This window comes from Clinocottus analis, unplaced genomic scaffold, assembly GCF_023055335.1.
Source record: "Clinocottus analis isolate CAN_PGR_092001 unplaced genomic scaffold, fCliAna1.0.p SCAF_20, whole genome shotgun sequence".
Classification (NCBI taxonomy): Eukaryota; Metazoa; Chordata; class Actinopteri; order Perciformes; family Cottidae; genus Clinocottus; species Clinocottus analis.
The window spans coordinates 9,212,971-9,233,557 of record NW_027175932.1 but is presented as its reverse complement, the minus strand read 5'-3'; positions in this window follow the sequence as shown (position 1 = coordinate 9,233,557).

Sequence of the window (20,587 nt, the reverse complement as noted above, 5' to 3'; positions counted from 1 at the left end):
GCCCCAAAAAATAAAACCCGTCCACTGAACCGTGTGATGTCATTTCTCAACACTGTATTCTGCATTCACAAAGGATTTAGTTCACGTTCTCAACTCCCTTCAGAAGTTCTCTATTCCCATTTCTATCGTCCCCCGTCTCTCTATATCCCTCTCAGTTCTCCCTAAGCTCAAGGGTGTATTGTTCTTCGAGACTGGAATCGTACTGGAGATTTAGAACTTGGTGGATTAGAGGAGGCAGTGTTGTCCCTGGTGGATATTCCCTTTTGTAGAGCAGACCAAAAAATAAAGGTCCAAAGCCGCCTGAGGATAAAGGAAACAATCCATCATATAGGTTGAAAACCCCTACTTGCGGTCAGTTAAAATGATAGTGTATCTGTACTGTATGTGTGCCATGTGTTGGTTTGTGTAAGTATCCGTCCATTGACTCAGCCAATACATCTCTACATCTCAGAGGATTTACTGCAACATAGTCCTGTTTTATGAAGCTGTAAAATCCACACTGATGGAATTATGGAGACAAAATATTTTATTTTTCTTGCTATGATCTGCTTTCAGCTAAAGGTGTCATGCAGAATGCATTTCTATTGTAAAACCTAAGCTATACCGTGTCAGAGACTCACAATGATGGCCTTATTTGTGTTCAGGTTTACATATTAGACACACACTTAAAAAAGATACACGACACAAAACTAGATGTGAACAATTTATCATACTTTACATTAGACAAGTGAGGCATTTGTGGATAACGCCCTAATGCTTAGCCAAAAGGTACATTAGGATTTCCCCGTTCCAAAAAATTATATGATTTCCACTACGTCATAAAAAATAGGTATATAAAAGGCTTTATGAAGACAAGAGCAAGAGTTCATAAATACTACTTTGGATTGCGTCATAAAATGTTGAGGTTTCCAACTCACCTTGCAGAGATGCACACCTGTACATCTCAGTCCAGAAATGTTATGCTGCACAGATTTTAAGTGTACTGTATGGCAAGCAAGACGTGTGTGAAGTTTCTATTCAGTGATTACTATATTCTAGTAGGTGGCACATGGAAGTAAAGAGTCTAAAATAGGCTCCTCGCCATCTGCTCACCCACAACGTCACGCATGCTCTTTTCAAGAAAATGGAACATATTACACAAGCATTATGCAACTCTTGGGCCAATTATTTGTTTGTCTTAAAGGGTATACAATGTTCTGTGACCATATAGGAGAATGTGCGCAGATAACATCTTTAAGGTGTCATCACACTTCTTTTTTTATGTTGAGTATTACAAAACTCTATTTCTTTTCAACATAAAAACACCACTTTTTAGGACTACAATTACAGTCCTGTGGTTGTACACTTAGGTCATGTTGTCATTTTCAACCATGTCTGTCGAGTCACTTCCTCTCCAAATTTAATTGAATTCCTAAAATATAGAGTTCAGAAGAATGGGTCAAATGTGAGGTCAAAGTGACCGTGACATTTGACCGCCACGATCCAGTCGGTTCATCACATTCAAAGGCAACGTTTGTGTCGATTATGAAGGAATTTGTTCCTGTGAAATCGAGAGCACGAACCGGGAAGAATGGAAAATCCCCAAATATAATGCCTCTGGTCAGTGCTAATCAAACGTCAAGGGTGAGCTAAGTTGGATACACAAAGTATGAAGCCTGTAAGTCATTATTTCAAAAGACCGAGTGAGACAGAAACTGAAGATTAGAAGGAAACAGTCGACAGATGGAGGAGGAAGGCGACGAAGTAACTTTAACGGAAGGCCCTGGAGGCAAAACAAGTCACTCTACTGTGGGTAATACATTCTCGTGGCGGCTGAAAATAAAATGTAATATTGCATATCATATTGCGAAAGAAGAGTCTGCCTTTGTAAAGTTGTGAAGTTATTACCTCACATAAGAATAATATAAATCCAACATACGAGGGTGTGCGGAAATGACTGCACAAATTGCAGACGTGTTAGAAGAAAGCCGACCTCAGCACGGAGAACAGAAATGTGAATCCAATGAATATACATATATATATATATATATATATATATATATATATATATATATATATATATATATATATATATATATATATATATATATATGGGTTACACTCGTTGTCTTTTCTTTCTTATTCACAGTTTTTTTTGGTTCATATTCCCTCTGGCGTTTCAGAGAATAACGCGGCGCATTGAGCATAAACGCCTTGGTACATTCTCCGAGCTCGGGCGCCGTGTGCGGAAGCGAGCGTTATGACGCCAAGGCGAGTATAAAGCCCCCCACTGCAGAGGAACGATCGGATCCATCCCCAAGCCACCTCAGAATTGAAAAAAAAAAAAATGGTAACCAGACTGGAGGCCCTCAAGATGAAGCCAAAGCCAGATGGCTTGCTTAAGAGAGTGCTAAACCCTGACACATGGCCAGAAGAGCGGGCCAACAGCTGACTTACCTTTGGAGATAACAGCGTGGCAGATCTGGAGAGGCATTTGCAGAAGAACTGATTTGATAAGACACTGCATTTCCATTTGAGAGACTTTGCATATGTGCAAACTCAACAATTCCTTTCCTTCAGAGCAGGGTGCAATACAGCTACAATGCAGGATAAGAGGCCCTTGCTCACACTTAGTGTACATTTTGTATCCAAACTAATTCAATTGTGTTGCTTGTAAATATGTCTCCGTACCATTTTATTAAGGACAATATCTTGGATGAATTTCCATTGAGCATATAAAGTTCTTTATGCACTCCTACATTTTAATGTCGGAGCCTCATGTGCTCGTTAAAGAAAAGTTACTTACCTATATGTTAGTTGATGTAGCATTGCTCCAAGAGAGTACGGCCAACACTAACCTTTGGTATATCATTCATCATCATTTTCTCAATTTTGATCAAGGATTTCCGCTGAACGCCCGAGCTTCTGTGAGCTCCGGTCTCATGGAGGAGTTTAAACTGTTACATGCATCACACCCAACGGCTGCTTCGTGTAACCAGAGTCATCTCCTGTCTCCTGCAACTAAGCATCTTTTTTTGTAGCAGTCAGGGATTAAGCACCTTGCTTAAGGCAAGTTCAACATATGATTTCTATGGTTATTACTCAGAGAGCATTCTCATTTACTTTTCGGACTGCTTTTAGGATTGGAGCTGGCGACCATCCAGCATCCTGCCAGGTTCTCCAGGCTAATGCTCATTCAATAGTCACTGAACAAGAGGGCTGAAATGTCTGGTGTGAAAACTCAATATTTTTTAGCAACGCGAGCAGAGTGGCTCTCGGGATTCCCAATGTCAGGCGGTCAAGTCCTTTTTCATTGTACGAATTAGAATTTGTCTACACAAATGAGCACTACAGCCTCACGGGGCAGCTAGCACGCCTGTCGACTCTTTAGGGGACACTTAAAGATTTACAAACATTTCATAGGGGCTAAACCGTCAAATGGTCTGGTCATTCAATGCAGAAAGGACAAACCCACAGGTTTTGCATGGCATGTTGTGCTTCATGCAATACGCCTTTTATGATTTCTGTTTGGAGGTGCAAAATGGGATGAGGGTATGGAAATGTATATAGATGCCCCTCAGCACCTGCTTCATCACAGCAGACTGACCACTGCTGCAGGGGATACGGCTTCTGAAGTGTAACACCGGGTAGCAGGTGTGAAATCTGCAGCACTGTTTCCGCACACGGAGAAACAGCTTCTCGACAAAAGTCACTCAATCACTGATCTTTTTGTTAGGCTGACACAATCAGGCTGGTTACCATTTCTCATTCAACCATTGCTACTGAGTGAGAAGCTGCGGGGGGTGGGGGTAGACTCGTCCACCATCTCCTGGATCACTGACTACCTCACAGGCAGACCACAGTTTGTCAGAATGGGCCGTGTGCTGTCTGAAACGGTGGTCAGTGATGTTGGAGCCCCACAGGGAACTGTTCTGTCTCCCTTCCTGTTCACCCTGTACACCAATGACTTCCAGTACAACACGGGGTCATGTCATCTGCAGAAGTATTCTGATGACTCTGCAGTGGTCGGGTGTATTAAGGATGGACAGGAGGAGGAGTACAGAGCAGTGGTGAGTGACTTTGTGGAGTGGGCCGGTGAGAATCACCTGCTTCTGAACGTGAGCAAGACCAGAGAGATGGTGGTGGACTTCAGGAGGAAGACAACAGCTCCGAGACCTCTGAGCGTCCTGGGAGAGGACGTGGACATGGTGGAGGAGTACAAGTACCTGGGTGTCTCCATCGACAGCCGACTGAACTGGAAGGCCAACATCAACGCTGTCTACAAGAAGGGGATGAGTCGACTCTTTTTCCTGAGGAAGCTTCGATCCTTCAACGTGTGCAGCAAGATGCTGGAGTTGTTCTATCAGTCGGTTGTGGCCAGCGTCTTGTACTTCGCCATTGTCTGCTGGGGGAGCAGCATTGGAGCCGGTGACACCAACAGACTTAACAAGCTGGTTAAGAAAGCCGGCTCCATCATCGGCTGCAAGCAGGAGCATTTGGAACAGGTGGTGGAGGGGAGGACACTAAAGAAACTATTGTCCATATTAGACAACTCGGACCACCCTCTCCACCAGCTCCTGCAGGGTCAGCGGAGCACTTTTTCAAAAAGACTCATCACGCTCCGCTGCCACAAGGACCGCTACAGGAAGGCATTCCTACCCTCGGCCATAAGGCTATACAATAAATCCCTCGAGTCCAGATCTGTGGACTAAGTCACACTGTACACTGTACATGTATATAGATATTGATGTATATATGTTATGTTATGTATGCTGCATACATATATTTTGCATTTTGTGATGTATATGTGTTATGTATGCTGCATACATATATTTTGCATTTTGCACTTTTTGCACATTTCAGTTTACATTTAATTTAAATCAAACCTCTGAATACACTGAATACACTGAATACACTAATTTATCCTCCGAATACACTGCTGTGTTTTGCTTGTTGTGTATGTTTTGCACATGTGTATGTGTATATGTATGTGTACATGTGAGTATGTGTATGTATGTATGTATGTATGTATGTATGTATGTATGCATGCATGCATGCATATGTATGTATGTGTATGTATGTATGTGTATGTATGTGTATGTATGTATATGTGTATGCGTGTGTATGTGTATAGATATGTATATGTGTGTATGTATATATGTGTACATGTATGTGTGTGGGCCACGGGTGGGTGTGTATGTGTAGGTATGTGTATGTGTATGTATGTATATATGTATATGTGTATATGTATATGTTTGTATATATGTATATGTATGTGTATGTGTATATGTATGTATGTGTGTATATATGCATATGTAGATATGTATGTATGTGTGTATGTATATGTGTGCGGATGTATGTATATATATATATATGTATCCATTCCGCTTGCTTGCATGTATGTGTATATATATGTTTATACTTATTTCTTACTTATGCATACATCTGTTACCCGCTGTTCCTGTTATTATTTATTTTATTTTATCATCTGTGTGTTTAACTTAGTTTACGGCATTGGGATGCTGCTAGTACGACAAAAAATTTCTCCTTGGAGATTAATAAAGTACTTTTCATTCATTCATTCATTCATGGTACATCAAGCCTTCTTATGCAGCATGAATGCACACACCAAAAGTGTACAATAATCTGAGGACACAGCAGGGAAACAAAATAAATACAACAGGCCTGACTGACTCATAATACTTGATTTATGTATTATGCTGCCAGAATTCCTCACAAACAGATCAAAATGTTTTTATTATCCATCATGTGCGTCTATGTGACTGTACAGCAAATCCGGCTTTGGCACAAATCTCCTCAAAACTATTTTCCCCAATACCCTAAACACCATAGGCCCTCTCAGACGGCACCACACACAGCGCGGCGTACACAACATATTCAAACAAACAGGCGAAACCAACTTAAGGTAGCAGACAGCGCACCACAGGAAATGTAAGCACGCGACACAGGGGACAGTGTCATTCAACGTGGCAAAGAGGGAAAGCAAAAAATTCAAAAGAGACCAAAGTTGCACGTCTGACGATGCACGCAACTCTGCCGGCATCATCACACCCATGTTTCCCGCTGATGCAAACTCCCAGCGTGCGAGGTAAAACCAATGGAAAGCCGCTGAAAGTTTGGTTTGTACCAGCATGGGAATGAGTAATGCATGTTGAAGGCTGTCTTTGGAAGCCCTTGGAAGGATGGATGTGTGGCAGCTTGAGGCTTGGTGATCCGTCTTCCACTGTCGAGATTTATAAATACCTAAGACCTGACAGGGAGGACAGCTCCTGGATACAAACAATGCCCATGTACGACAAAGCATGCATGTGCAGGAACACAAAAACAGCACACCTGCGCTGAAACGTGTACAAAGAAACACATACACACCTACACAAAAACAAGTGTGAATACATCCCACGAACACCTGCACGCAAAGCTACTGAGGCACTCTGCTCAGAGGCAATTTTTATTTTAAGATCACACGCTTTGAGACAATTTTCCAGAGGAGATAGGGTTCAGTCATTGCAAATTGACTGATCAATCTTCATAACTGTCCTGGGTACAAAAACAGATGTTTTTCCATCCTCTCCAAAGGGAAGCGGTTAAAATAAGTCCCTCTTTATTCTACTCAAACTTCCAGAGTCATTTGGTCTTTTTTTTTTTTTAAATACAAGCTGGGTCATTACGGTCAAAGTCAACAGTCTTTTCTAATGGTGCTAATCATCCGTTGATCTGAACTAATGATGTGGCACAAATTAAGCGAAATAATTACGACCCCCACCATCCTCGCTTTTTTGTTCTCAATGTGTCAAAGCAGTGGCCTAGTTGTCTCATCACTGTCAACGTGATGGAGATTGTCCTTAAGCTTTTAAGTGTGCCAGTATGTGGGGAGAAAGAGAAAAACTGTTGTAACACAAGCGTTGCAACACTTGAAAAATGTAAAAAGTAGAAATAATGGCAGAGTAGGACGCATAAACACGCCTAATATTTCATAGAGCACTCTCTGTTTCAGTATATGCCTCCAAATTAGGAGTCTATGTTCTGTTTCTGCTTCCTATTAGTTATATTTCTCCCAAAATCTGTTGAAATTCAAGACATCATGCCAACAGTGCTGTAAGTGTTTGTGTCTGTGTCCCCAACGGCTTCTTAATTATTCCAAAAGAAAGTGTAATTGGACATTAAAAGGAGGTCTGACTGAGCTGACGACAACAAATGATCTTTTAAAAGTAACTTAACATTCAACCGTATTCGTCTCAGAAGAGCAATCAGTTATTGCAGCAAGTGGGGAAGCTAATATTTTTTCCAGACAGATAGCTGTCCCTTGTTAACCGATCATTAATCGTTACCAACGAGCTTCATGCTGTTACATGCTTTTACACTTTGGGTTTAAAATACATTTTCATATAATCTGGTGCTACCGTCAGACTGTCCGGCTATAGCCTGAATGTAGACAGACATAAGTGGTTTCAATCTTCAACTCTCTGATGGTAGATTCAGATATGGCAAAAAAAAAAAAAAAAAAACATCTCAAAAGCTCACTAATTAACACTGGGAGTTGCTTTGTGCATGGATTAAACAAACAAGGTATAAAAGGTTTCAATAATTAGTGAGCTTTGGAGGTGCTGGCATATTTTGAATATATAAAGAAAACATATAATTAGTTGTGTTTTCTGCGATCCAGTATTTCCTCCTGGAGTTGTTTAACAAGCCTAAGAACAAAACAAAAAAAGGATTTTCCGCTTCATTTTTTTCCTCGCGAGCCTGCGCGCACTCAAAAATCTCCTGCAAATGCATTGTGTCGTTTGTGTGCAACAGCCCGTCCGAGGTCTACGTTTTACAGCGAGCACTGGCCCTGAAGGAGGAAGAGATGTGGGCAGTTTGAGGGCCATTAGAGGGTGCGTGGGTGGCAGTAGGTGGGGTGCCAATGGGGCAGCCTACTGAGCTGTGCAGTGAGTAGATGGCCTGGGGCTTGTGTCCAACCTGTTTAAAAGCGGTTTGGCGTATTTACTCTGTCCCCTTCACCATTTGGCCTGGCTACTTATAGCCAAGTGATCGCTCCCCACCCACTCCATATCTCTCTGCATCACACTGTCCCCTGCAGTTTATTTTCAATTTAAGCTCAGTAGGCGTTCTTTCCATCCATTATCATTTTCTCTGGCTCTTTCTTCCTAAGTTGCCGGCTATAAATTGCTCTCTTTTCTGTTGAAGACGCATTTGTTATCCAAAGCTTTATGTTTTGGAAAACTGTTATCTAAGTTTCAGGGATAGTTGCAGTAAAAGTAAAGGGAGCATTTTTACTATAACTGGTTCCAGTCCATACGTTTAAAGCAAGGCTGTAAAGCTTTTTCAGACTCCGGAGGAAAACTTAAATAAACAATGACGTTCTGAGCGATTCTATCCCCGCGCACTAACTGTAGCTGCGTTAAAAGATTACAATACTGCACAATGTACCAGGTGCAATAAATCTAATATAAGATATGTTTTTCACATGATTTCTGACTTTTTTGTTTTTCACTTTCTGGGACAGACTGTGTTTTCAAAAGAGCCAATACCTCAACTAAATACCTGTAGCCATTACGTATCTAGAGCTGTCCCATAGAGTTCTGCCAGCTACCAGCTTATTTCACCTTTTTAACGCGCTTTCCACTCACTCAGACTTCCAAGGAACGCAACCGAAGCAGCACTTAATTAAACTTGGCTAATACATGCCCTACTGTCTCCCTGTTACCACTTGAAAACTCTCCAATTTTGAATACCGAGTCTTGGTTCCCCCCTCTTGAATGAATGCCCAATTGTTTTCATTAAATTTAAATTAATTTAAACTGTATGCCATATGCATAGCTGGTGTAATCCCGCTTGTTTATACAGTAGTCTATACAGTAGGATTATGAACCTACAAAAAAAACACTTTATCTCAACACCCCATTTAGCAATCATATGCAGCATACATAGAATGAATGAATCGCTAACAGCTAATACACGTTGCTTGTGATCAAACACTCATGTTATGTGTTGTCAAACATGCGTTTATCATTTATGCAGACAATGATTTATACAGTTAGCTTTCATAAGACACGCAACTGTTTACAATTGTGTAAATTAAACACTTAAAATATATGTTAGAACCTAGTTATGTTATTATACTGTGCTTATGAATGTAAACGGGGAGGTTAAAATAAAGTGCAACAGGAAAGATAAAATCGTGGCATGGCTGATGAAACTTAATGAGAGCGCTTGCATCATATTGTTTCATATTTCACCGTATTTGTGATGACAGATTTGCAAACTGGGTCTTTCATATTTTTTTCCCCCATGCGTTTGTATTTCTGTGCTTTCACGGTGCACAGGTCGACCGCTTCAATATCCGTTTCCCACACGCTGACGCCTCCAGGCATGTTCTCTACGTGTTGACAGCCGTGTCCAATCTCAGCCCAACGTTGAGATGTAAACCTGTATCTCAGCCCAATCGCAGAAATAGCACACAAACCGATCTAGATACTCGTCTTTAAGATTCCTGCATCTAAAATCGGTCAAAACGAACCAACGTATCGTTCCAGGATGAGATGGAATCTGCAGTTTGTGCACACGGGCCTTCTCGTACTAAATATTTCATTGACAATAAACATTGCTGTGATTGATGTGAAGCCGAGTCACCCGGAGAAGGACGAGAGAGGAGGGAGGAGGAGAGGAAAATAAAAAAGGAGGGAAGGGGAGAGGACTGGGAGCAGAAAAAGACAGACACACTGCAGACACAAAGCAACAGAACAGATCGAGATTCTGCTCAGCATGTTGCTACGCTAATAGAGGTTTCGAGGTCAACGCATGCTTGAAGTGAAAAGACCTCTTTAAATTTTACATATTAGGGCCCAGCCTTGTTTGTAATGAGGCCCTATGAGTCATAACCATTGCCATGTTAAAGAGTGGGCGGACATTACAGTGCTGGAAGTGAAGGCCGAGCTCTCACTCCTCCATTGGGCAATTTAATTACTGCAATCAGAAGATCAAACATCACTTTAGTTCCACGATATCTATCCATGACATGGCTTTGCATTTCTCCGAATGGCTTCCTTTTTCCCCAACAATCATCTCATCGTTAAATAAATGTTTTCTCCTTTTCTTGCTGTAAGCAGGCAAAGATATGGCAGCACCGTAGTGACCAAATGGCTCAGAGATATGGGCTTCATCCCTCTCCTGTAGTCATAGTCACTCTCCAACCAAGACTGAAATCCCCTTTCACTCACCAGTACAGTAAGACTCATGAATAAAATATACAGATGGACAGGAATAATAACGCAGGAGGCTCAACGTATTAATAGTGCCTTTGCGTTCATCTGCGACACAGTCATCCTCCTCAGGCTGGCCACAGTTAAAGTTCTGATTCATTCTTTCAGGAAATAACGACTGTGTTAATGATATTTTTCGCAAATCCCATGTCCTTTGAATTTAGAAATAATGCCAGTTTATAACTGTAAATATTAGAGCAGGTGAACATACTGTTATGTAAATCACAAACCTTAAAAAAAGAAGAAATAATCCTTTATATGCATATGTGTCGATGATTTCTCTGTTATTAATTATATTGCTACGTTTCCAATGAAGTGAGTCTCTGGGACTGTGTGGATAATAAGTGGATATTTGCAGGATATTTTTTCAAAAGTTGTCGTGGAAACTATTCGAACAGAAAACATTTGGTAATTAGATATTTTTTCCAGAATCTAAAAACAACATTTCAAAAAGTGTGATTCAATTCCTAACAACAAAAAAACAAACATGCGACGGCATGAATTCATTTTTGATTAAAATCAAAACAGCGCGCTGCCTTTCAGCTTCTAATGCGGCAGATGTGAGATTCTCAACTAGTTACATTATAATATTTTATGGATGAGCATTACTAACAAGCTACTTCAGACTCAGTCGTAGTCAACAAACACTGAGGTAGATGAAATAAGAGCTGGGTATATCATGGAAGGTTAGGCCTGAAACTAGACACTATTAGCCGCTATGGTGTACTATCATCCATCTCCATCTGCAGCTGACCAGTGTAAGGGCATTGTAAGTGGATGTGTAGATGCGCTACACATCCCCCCAATCCACAGACACAATGGGATGAAAGAAGACCCTGTCTCACATGCACCGTGAGGCTTCTTCACAGTGCGCATGTCTGAGTGTATGCCAGTGCTCGCAGGCGATCTCCATGCATGTGTGTGTGTGTGTGTGTGCACAGGTATGCGTTTGTTTCCACGTGCGGCGAACACACCCGACAGATCACAAAGAGAAGCTCGGGGACCATCGAGGACCAATTTCCCCAGTCTGTTCATTACTGGGAGCAGGAGGGAACAATACTCCGCAGCCCGCCAACTTCATTTGCTGCCATTTTCTCTCATTCTCTCCCTCTCCGCCTGAAACGCGACAGCGCGCCACCCTGACTTCCCACAGTGCACCGCTGCACGCCTGTGAAGCCGAGATTGGTTGCAGCGCGCTCTCTGAGGCTCCAAAGCTGTCGCCGCTGACTGGAATGTTTTCTATCTCCCTCTATTTTTTCATCTGTCATGTTTCTGAGTGAAAATAAACCAGACATCTTGGTTTTAGTGTTTTTTGGTATTACATGTGGGCAACAAGAGTTTGAAGTTGGCACTGGAGAGGGGCGAGGGAATGAAACACAAGGACAAAAAGCTGAGATACAGCCTGCGTTTGAAGGATGCGAATGCACCAAGATAGCAGCAAATGGATGTTGAATGAACTCGCCTGTCATGGACTTGGTCTTTAAAAGTTTTGTTTGCCTGGTCCTCCATTGCTCATGCAGAAATAGCTGCAGATGCTTCATTAGAAGAAAGATTTCTTTTCAAAAGATGACACTAAACAAATGAAAAATCCTGAAAACGTGTCTGTGGCTGGGAGCGAGGCACCATGCAGTGAAGCAGAAGATGCAATTTGTATTTTTGTATAGAGACATAGCTAAAATTAGATGGCTGACGTACAACAATGATGCTATATCAAACCAACGCATGCAGCATATGATGGATCCGTGCTGAACGTGAGATCTCATTTCACATTTCTTGCCACGCGTATTCGTAGCGAGCAAAACCACAGACAAATAGAACCATCAGACGGAAATTGATCCTTTGCACGAATCAGTTTTACAGGCAGCTCACAGATGGGTGTGCTCACAGCAGCATGCCGGGTAAATCAGGTTTGTAATGGCCACTACTGCAGGCATGACAAAAAAGTCTAAGAGAAGCACTGAGCCCCGTATGGGCTCACGGAGCGACCGGCGCCGAGGCGTTTTTCCGAGTCGGATGCTTCCTCTTGAAAATGAAGGGTATTAAGTCGGTCTCCGTGGACCCAATGTTTCCTTGAAATATTTGCTTTCGCGAGTGAATATCAATGATGTGTGGGAATTACAATCTGCAGCAGAAACAAACATGTTTGAAATCAAAATGCTAAACAAGACTCATGACTGTGAAAAAAAACAAAAAAAAACCAGGTTCCCTTCGTGTGCGTTTGCTTTGGTGACACAGAGATCAGCTGCCAACTCTCATACAGGCAAACTCTTGAAATCTATTTCCAACCTTTTAAAAAAAAGTCTGATTTCAGCAGATTTGAAAGGCGATCAAGTCAAGAAAGTGGCAATACTCCCTCTTTGTCTCTTCCTGTGTGTTCACATGTACGTAAGGTGTTCATAGTGTTTGGGCATTGTTCTTTCTCTTCACAGGCGGAGGTCTTGAGCTAAATATAAGCTTCTTTGCCGACTGGATATCTGTGATTGGGTCTGGACTTGTTTTCACCTTTCTGCCAAATTACTGTCATTGTGTTGAATGGCAGATATGGGGAGCTAATACACATCAGGTCGAATTAGTATGCCCCTGAAGCGCTCAGTGCACTTTGTCAAGACGAGAGGTGATGTAAGAGGGGATAAATGTTGCAGTTTCCCCCTGACCCGGGGCCCAGCATCCCCCGCACAGTGACACACTGCCCCCTCTGGGCTGGTAATGGAGATTATATACTTAAACTGCGTTTGTTTTTTTTCAAAGTGATTGGTCTAGATTTGAATTGATGTGGTTGAGTCAAAGTGTCTTTTTTTTGCAAGGTGGCTGCTCATATATTATTATGTTCTATGTTATCTGACATTTTGTAGACTAATTAAGGGATTGAACGATAAATAATGACATTTTAGTAAAAGGATAGTCATCAGTTCCATCAGTCTGCTGGCCTGTAAGGTAGATTTATTTTTCGTCATTGTCATTGCTTAGCTATGTGCCTGTTTTTGTCACTTTTTTTTCTTTTTCCTTCACTGAGATAATGCAGCTCTCTCCTTTTAGTTCAACACACTCGCCCTCAGCACACTTATCTTCTTATAGTTGACGTGTGCCAAGACAGCCAGCGTGCGGGAGTTGAAATAGAAAACAATCAGCAGGGGTGTTTTAATGTTCATCATCCGGCTTCGGCCACAACGCTTTGTGTCCCGAGTATCTTGCTCCCGGACAAAGTAACATTACTGGAGACGAGTTTAACATCCACAATATTTATTTTCCTGACGATTCTCCTCTCGACCCAACTTTATAATACTACTCGATGTAATGATGATAATAGTACAGTTTCATATCTGGTGTTTAATCTAACAACCAAAGATACAACATTAAAATAGCCCTCTTCCAGCTACAGATGAAGCTGACATGTCCATATATTGTTCGTTGGAAGAATCGTAAAGCAGCAGAAAGGAGACAACGTCTTCCTCGTGATACTTCTGGACAGTCGCCACGACCGTTCTAAAAAGGCATGTATAGAGTGGGTGCAGAAGGTGGAAAGGGTAGTGTAGTAACAACGAGCGGATGTTCTTGCTCGAGTTAAATGTATTCATGAAGTGCTCTTAAAGCAGGTGTTTCACTAAGTGCTGAAAGAACAGAGGTCATGAATTATGAGCGCAGTACTGAAAGGAAGAGAGAACAAGCAATTCACAAATGTTGTGATACAGGCCAAAGCTTGTGTGAGTCTTTTTCTGAGCATAACCTCATGTTAATATGCATTATATTAACTGGTAAGCTCATGAGATGGAACAACAATGCTCTGGAAAGTTGTATTTAGCAGAATTAAGGCTACGATTTGAATGAACTGACTACTTAGAGGTAGTGCATTAAGTGCTACATAAGGGGCTCCGAGGCAAAATAATCCACAATCTTTCTCTCAAAATGAGACGAGCCTTCAACTGGCTCAAGCAAACACTTCTTACAAGCAACATATTTTAGTGGTTGCCTCTATAATGTGAATTCCTCGATGTTAAATGTTCAAGCACAGTCTTCTGTGGCTGTCCCTACAGTGGTGATATGTGTTCTTATTACTTTAGTAGCATATCATATAACATGGTTACGCTATGTCTGAGGCCGACAACATGATGACCACAAATACTGATTACTAAAATCGACTGTAAAACTAATTGATCACAATGTTACAAATGACAGAAATCCATCAAGAACAGTGCTTTTTTTTTAAAAATAGTGTTTTCCATCAGAGTTTGTGGGCAGGATCAAATTTGACAGAGGCGGCCGCCTCGGCATTCACAATGCACGAAAAACATTGCCATTATTTAATAGCCATCATTTTACATTGGGTTCATAAATATATACATTGCAGGGTAGCAAAGCAGTTAAGGGTCATCAGCAGAATGAAAAAAACTAAAACTGGGTTTAATATATTCTTCGGCTCACAGCAAGGAAGACACAGAGTCTAAAAAGGGACGTTATTACTCGTCTAAGGACTGAGCCCTGAGGGACTTGTTGTAGGGATATGATTCTTTGCATGGAGGATTTTTAATCCCTCAGAGGCAATGTGCTATAGTTAGCAATTGTGGGCAGGAGATTATAATATATTTCTATATATGTTTTTAAATGGTTGCTCATACTGAGACTTTAAATAAATAAGTGCAAATCCATGTTTTCCTAAAATGAAGGTTTGAAGCCTAAGAAGCTAATAACCAATAAGAATTAACTACGGTCTCAGATTTATTCCGGTTAAAACAAATCAAGGCCAACCTTGTGAGGCAGTAATTGTGACTCATGACCCTCGGCGCCCTTCTGAACGTAACCTTACACCCGTTCGCAAAATACAGTGGAGCAAATTCAGACAGAAAAACCCTGATAATATGACCTCTTAGTTGGATTGCCAGGGCAACAAAGTTACCCATAATTAACACACACATGCTCCCAAGACAAAGAAACTGACTTCATCTCCATTCTGAAAGCGAAGCCTCATATTAGCGTTGGCGAAGAGGAAGAATGCATTTTCCAGAGGAAGAGGCTGTGGATTGTATTGCTCATCACTTACAGTGTATGCCATTTCTAGCTTCTACTGGTTCCAAGCAGAAAAGGAGTGTTTTCTGACATTTTCTAGGCGGTCTCATACTCTTTTGAAGACAGGTGTTGGAGCCCAATATGTAAACATGTTTTAGAAGGTTGATGTCAGTGCTTGGAAGTGTTGTGGCAGGTGACTGTGGGCCGTTGGTTTTTAGAAAGCGAGTCTTTGCTGCAAAAACAGAGTTAAAGTCACATTTTCCAAGCGGGCATAAAGAAAATGACTTGCCATGTCCATGAGTGCAGGAGATGGTCTGGGAGTACTGGAGATTTAATACTTGCTTGCTTGCTGCTATCATGGTGTGTTAGAGATGAGTATTGTGTGCTAAGAGATGTGTCCTACATGATTGCGTCCCGAGTTAACCTCGTCCACTAACAAGGGGATTCTGCGAGCAGAGGACTGCGAGGATATTTTCTGTTTGGAACAGGAATAAAAGGGTGCATTGAACAAACGTTCCTGGGATTAGATCAAGCCTATTGGATATCATTCATTTGAGCTGAGAAGAAAGGGATACCACTGGCTCAGTCTTGTTTGGATAATGATAACACAGGTCCATAGGATACCTGGGCAGAACAAATATGAACAGCTTTGATCCAAAATTGTAATTTATTCATCATTCGGATGCTATAATCATTGTATATTGACCAAACCTCCGCTGATAAGCATTGACTACTGGGTTGTTTTCCTACAAACTATAGATTCATTCGGAGCCTGTGTCCTTGTATTATCTTGGCTCAACATAGTCTGCTCCGATCCCCAGCTGAGCTAGCCCTGGCTCTATGTATGTCAGCCTAAGGGGTCTGTTTGTGGATATGTTTGTGTCAGTGCGCATGCGTGAATTGTACATTTGTCCTACCTGGCACAGTGCATACAATCCCCAAGGATCCTCGTGTGTGTTAGTACGCGCGTGTGCCAGCATCACTCCAGCTGTCTCCTCACATCCATCGGCTCTCTGACGACTGAACTTCACAGCGAAGATCTCCGAGCCAACACCATCAGGGCTCCGCCCATCCAGACAGACGTTACCAAACAACGCTTTGTGGGATTGAAGATCCCACAAAGGATCACGCAGAAAATCACGCAGTGAAAAGTGGAACTTGGACATGAGTGTGTGCAGAGCAACCAGCGATAGCGGGTCAACTATCTTGCAGCTTTTGAAACAGACCAGCTGCGGTCAGGCAGGTGCTACTCCTCTGATGCCGACGGGAGAAAGCATTCAACAGACTCCACGGACAAAAATCTCTGACTTTCCCTCTATTGTCCCATTCTTACAATAAAGACGGGACAATTCGCTCATTTGTGCAATCTCATCAAAGCTACCTTTCAGCCATGTATCTTTTAACCTTTCCAGAAGAAGTCATTTCTGAAGTTATCTGGAGTACTTCACTAAAAAAGAAAACGGAACAAATAATGATCGGTAAACAAAAAAATAGGAGAGTCAATTGGTTGGACCCCAGCGACATGCATTCCAGAAACAAGATGAAGGGACAATCTAGTCATGCGATACCAGATTCCACGTGACTTTGCACTGCGGGCTTGTGTGAGAGGAATGGAACCAGTTCAGTCAATAAAGCCGTACGCAATACCAAAACAAAACGGTGCCATGTTGCCTCAAACGTGTTCCAGAGAAAGCAACTGCTTCCGCCAAACCCTGCTCATAGTCATGTGGCGGTGAGGGATGCGTTCATGAGCAGGTGCTATTTAGAGTACATTTAGCGATTTCAGGCGTTTCACTGTGAACGTGTCCGGGAAAACGCTAACGAGGAAGCAAATCATTTTCGCAGAAAAAGTGTGTTTCAAAATGAAGACAGCTTGACAGAGACGTGGTGTGCTTCACACAGACACACAACTGCTCGTACAAGTACACAGAAGTGTGAACCTGCGACTTCCCAGACCACTTAGATTATTCCAGCAAAGGAAGTGTTGACAGAGAGCTACAAGTGTGGCATCGACAGAGAGTTAATTAACAGCCACGTTTTCAGCTCCCCGAAGATAAACAACACCTGTGGGGGGAAGAAAGGGTGTGAGATTTAAACCTAACACATACTAAACTGGAGAAATCTTAAGGAACATGAATAAATACACACACAGACTTATGGATATAGTATGCATACTAAATAATACTGCAAGGTCTGTACAACCTAACTCATTGTCAGTCTCTTTGCGTTCAAAATAAATTACAAGGCCACACTTATAAAGCCGTTTGCATCATCGCTCTTCGCCGCAAGAAAGAGTTTCAGTGTTTTACTGCAGGAATTTAATTGGCGATGTTATTGAATGTATTTCCTCGAGGTCAACCGATTCTTACAGTTCTAACTTATTACAGTGAGGGCGACAACTCCACAACAAACAGCTGCACTGACAGCATATTTACTCACAGCCACAAACTATATTAGTTTTTCAGCCATCACTAAAAAAAAACAAAAAAACAACGGGAAGTCCAGGAGGATGTGTTCCTTCACAAGTAAAACCCAGACTGATATTCGGCAAGCGTGTGTGTCCTCATGAATTAGGAATTAGCGTATTTTTTAAACTGAGATGAAGCGATAAACATAGGTGAAGGTTTTCACTTCAGTTTCTACAAGTTGACTTTGTGCCTTCAGTGTCTCTAATTGGAACAAACGGGCTGTTTCTCTGATGAGGCCGGTGTGCTGTGGCTCCTCTGCATCCTGGTATCTGAGTCAAGAAAACAACACATCCTCAGATCTCTTTTATGGGGAAGAACCTGTTCTGTTGAATTTCTTCCTTGCTTTGTATGTATTCTTATGAATGTTTTGACATGGCGGTGTTCTGCATCTGAATGTGAAAGATGGCATTTTAGTGCAATTTATTTTACTTTCACCAAAGCACATATCTTGAGGTCGAATAGACATGTTGAATGTTGATAAAAAAAAACATTTACAAAACTGATTATTATTTTATATGTATTGATTATATAATTATTTCAATGTTGCATGTTCCATGTTGGGTAGTTTGCAGTTATTCACCACCTGTGTGGCACCTTACTTCACTTCTTTGTGGGTTCCTATATCCATAAAACATTCAGAGCATTAATATAGCATCAAACTAAGTTCACCTCCATGTGTTTTCAATATAAGCCTCTCTGTGCTTCGTTTACACAGCCTGTCTTTGAGCGCACGTCAGTGCACATGAGCGTGCCCCCGCTGTCTATAGCTCATGGCCTCCGTCCCCAACCAACCGCTTTGACGTGGAAGTGTAGTGTCCGACCTCTTGATCCCCGTCAGGTAAACACTGTTCGCTCTGTCAGCACTGTTGCTGTTGTTTGCACTGTTAGCTACAAACCCCTGTTTACCTGGGTCGGGGGGCTACAATTCTCGCGACCACCACGTGGCTCAGGACGGCGTTATCAGTGGCAAGAAAGTGTCAGCGCTGTGCAGAGCAGCAGCCATGAGCTTGCCAGTGGACTCAATAGAGACTCTCAGCCACAAAAAAAAGGGCTCCTGCTGCTGTATGAACACAGAGACGCCTGTATTGAAAAGGCACAGAGCAGAGGTTCCATTAACTCATTATTTTCAGTAATTGACTGAATTCCTTTAACAATGACAACAGCAACAAAAATCTGAATCTGCCATAACTTTATATTATTCGCAGTAGTGTAAAATTGGATCGTTCATAATCGCCTGTTTAGGCACAACGGCCACAGTGCTTTTAGTGGCCTCTGCGTTCATTGTAGAGAGAGAAAAAAAAGAGAAAAAAGTGATTCGCTTTCGGGTGGCGTTTACATGAAAAGTGAAGTCTCTGTTCATCTTTTCTCTCCATTCCCTTCTAAATGCACACGCTGTATGCTTCTTCTTTATGTCTGCTTATTCTTGAAAAATACATGAATGACAATTACCAAGAATTACCAAGAATGCTATTAAAATGACTATTAAAAATAGATTAGGGCAACGTCTTTACAATATTGTCCTTCAGAACAACAAAGTCTCAGGCAACCTCTGACACAGAGCAAGAGCAACTTTATTCTAGGTCAAGTAGCCATTACTCAACTGTGCTTTGCATAGCAAATAGTTGTTTGCGTGTACATATTAATGTTCAGAATCCTGTAAATAGAACCTTTAAGCAATATTTAAACAAATGTTGATCGGATATAATCTGCATTGTGCAGAATAATCCAAAAGTTATTTCTGGCAATAATGTGTTGCTTGCTTACTTATTTTATAAGAGCATCCTGCTGAATTCTTGGTTTGATATGAAAATAATAATAATATCACTGCACTGGGAGCTTGCAGCATTTAGGACAAAAGCAAATTAATGAGACAGATGTTGTGCAGTGAATAGCACAACACACAGTGATTCACACACTTTGATTTGAGTGTGAAGTATAGTGTTTATCTGCCTCTTTACCAATAAAGAGAGGCTTGTGAATAGGAAGCATTGAGGATGCTACATTCAAAGGAATCAGGCCCTTTTGATGCAGAAACCAGCTATAAAGATTAAGTTTCATTATTTGAATATTTCTGCCCAAATACAAAGATATCGAGGCCGAGGCAACACACTGAAAATCCACCTTAGCATAAAGATAAAAACCAGAACAGTATTTTTTTTTTTCGATGTTTATCATTTTTGCCATAGAACATACTGTGATAAAACAAACAAGTATCAAAATGTATTACACAGTGTCGTGTAAGTGGCACATACCGCAAGTCTGTAGAAATAACCCAAGAGCCTCGTGAAATCTTTCGTACTGTATAATCCACATCATCGATGACAACCGCTCACAGCACTACACGGACACAAAGACAGATCACGTCTAATATTACTTCTAGATTGGCTTTAAATCAGCCTTAAAAAAGGGAAATGAGTAATGAATAAAAGAAGGTAACTATTCATTTCTGCACCCCGCGCGGGGGCGTGGTCTGATAAGGCTTTCATTTCTCTGCAGACATTGAATTTAAGAATTGAAATGGAAACAAGAAAGGAATAAGGAAGCGAGGCCTGCTCGTAGCAGCCGCTGTGCTATGATGCCGTCACTGAACGAGCATTATGAATCATCTGCCATAAGAGAGATGGAAAGAGAAAGGGTTGGAGGGGAGAGGGGCTAAATGGACAGTATTTAAGCAGGATGAAAGCTGAGAGTGAGGGGTGGAGGTATATTAAATACATAGATTCAAAATAAAAAATGCAAAAAAGCAAGAAAAGAAGTCTGACAAAAGCACACGAGATGCCTTCATGCTCGGTTTTACATGTCGCTTGATTCTCTCTATGTTTGTTTTCTCATACTGTCCACATAACACAACAC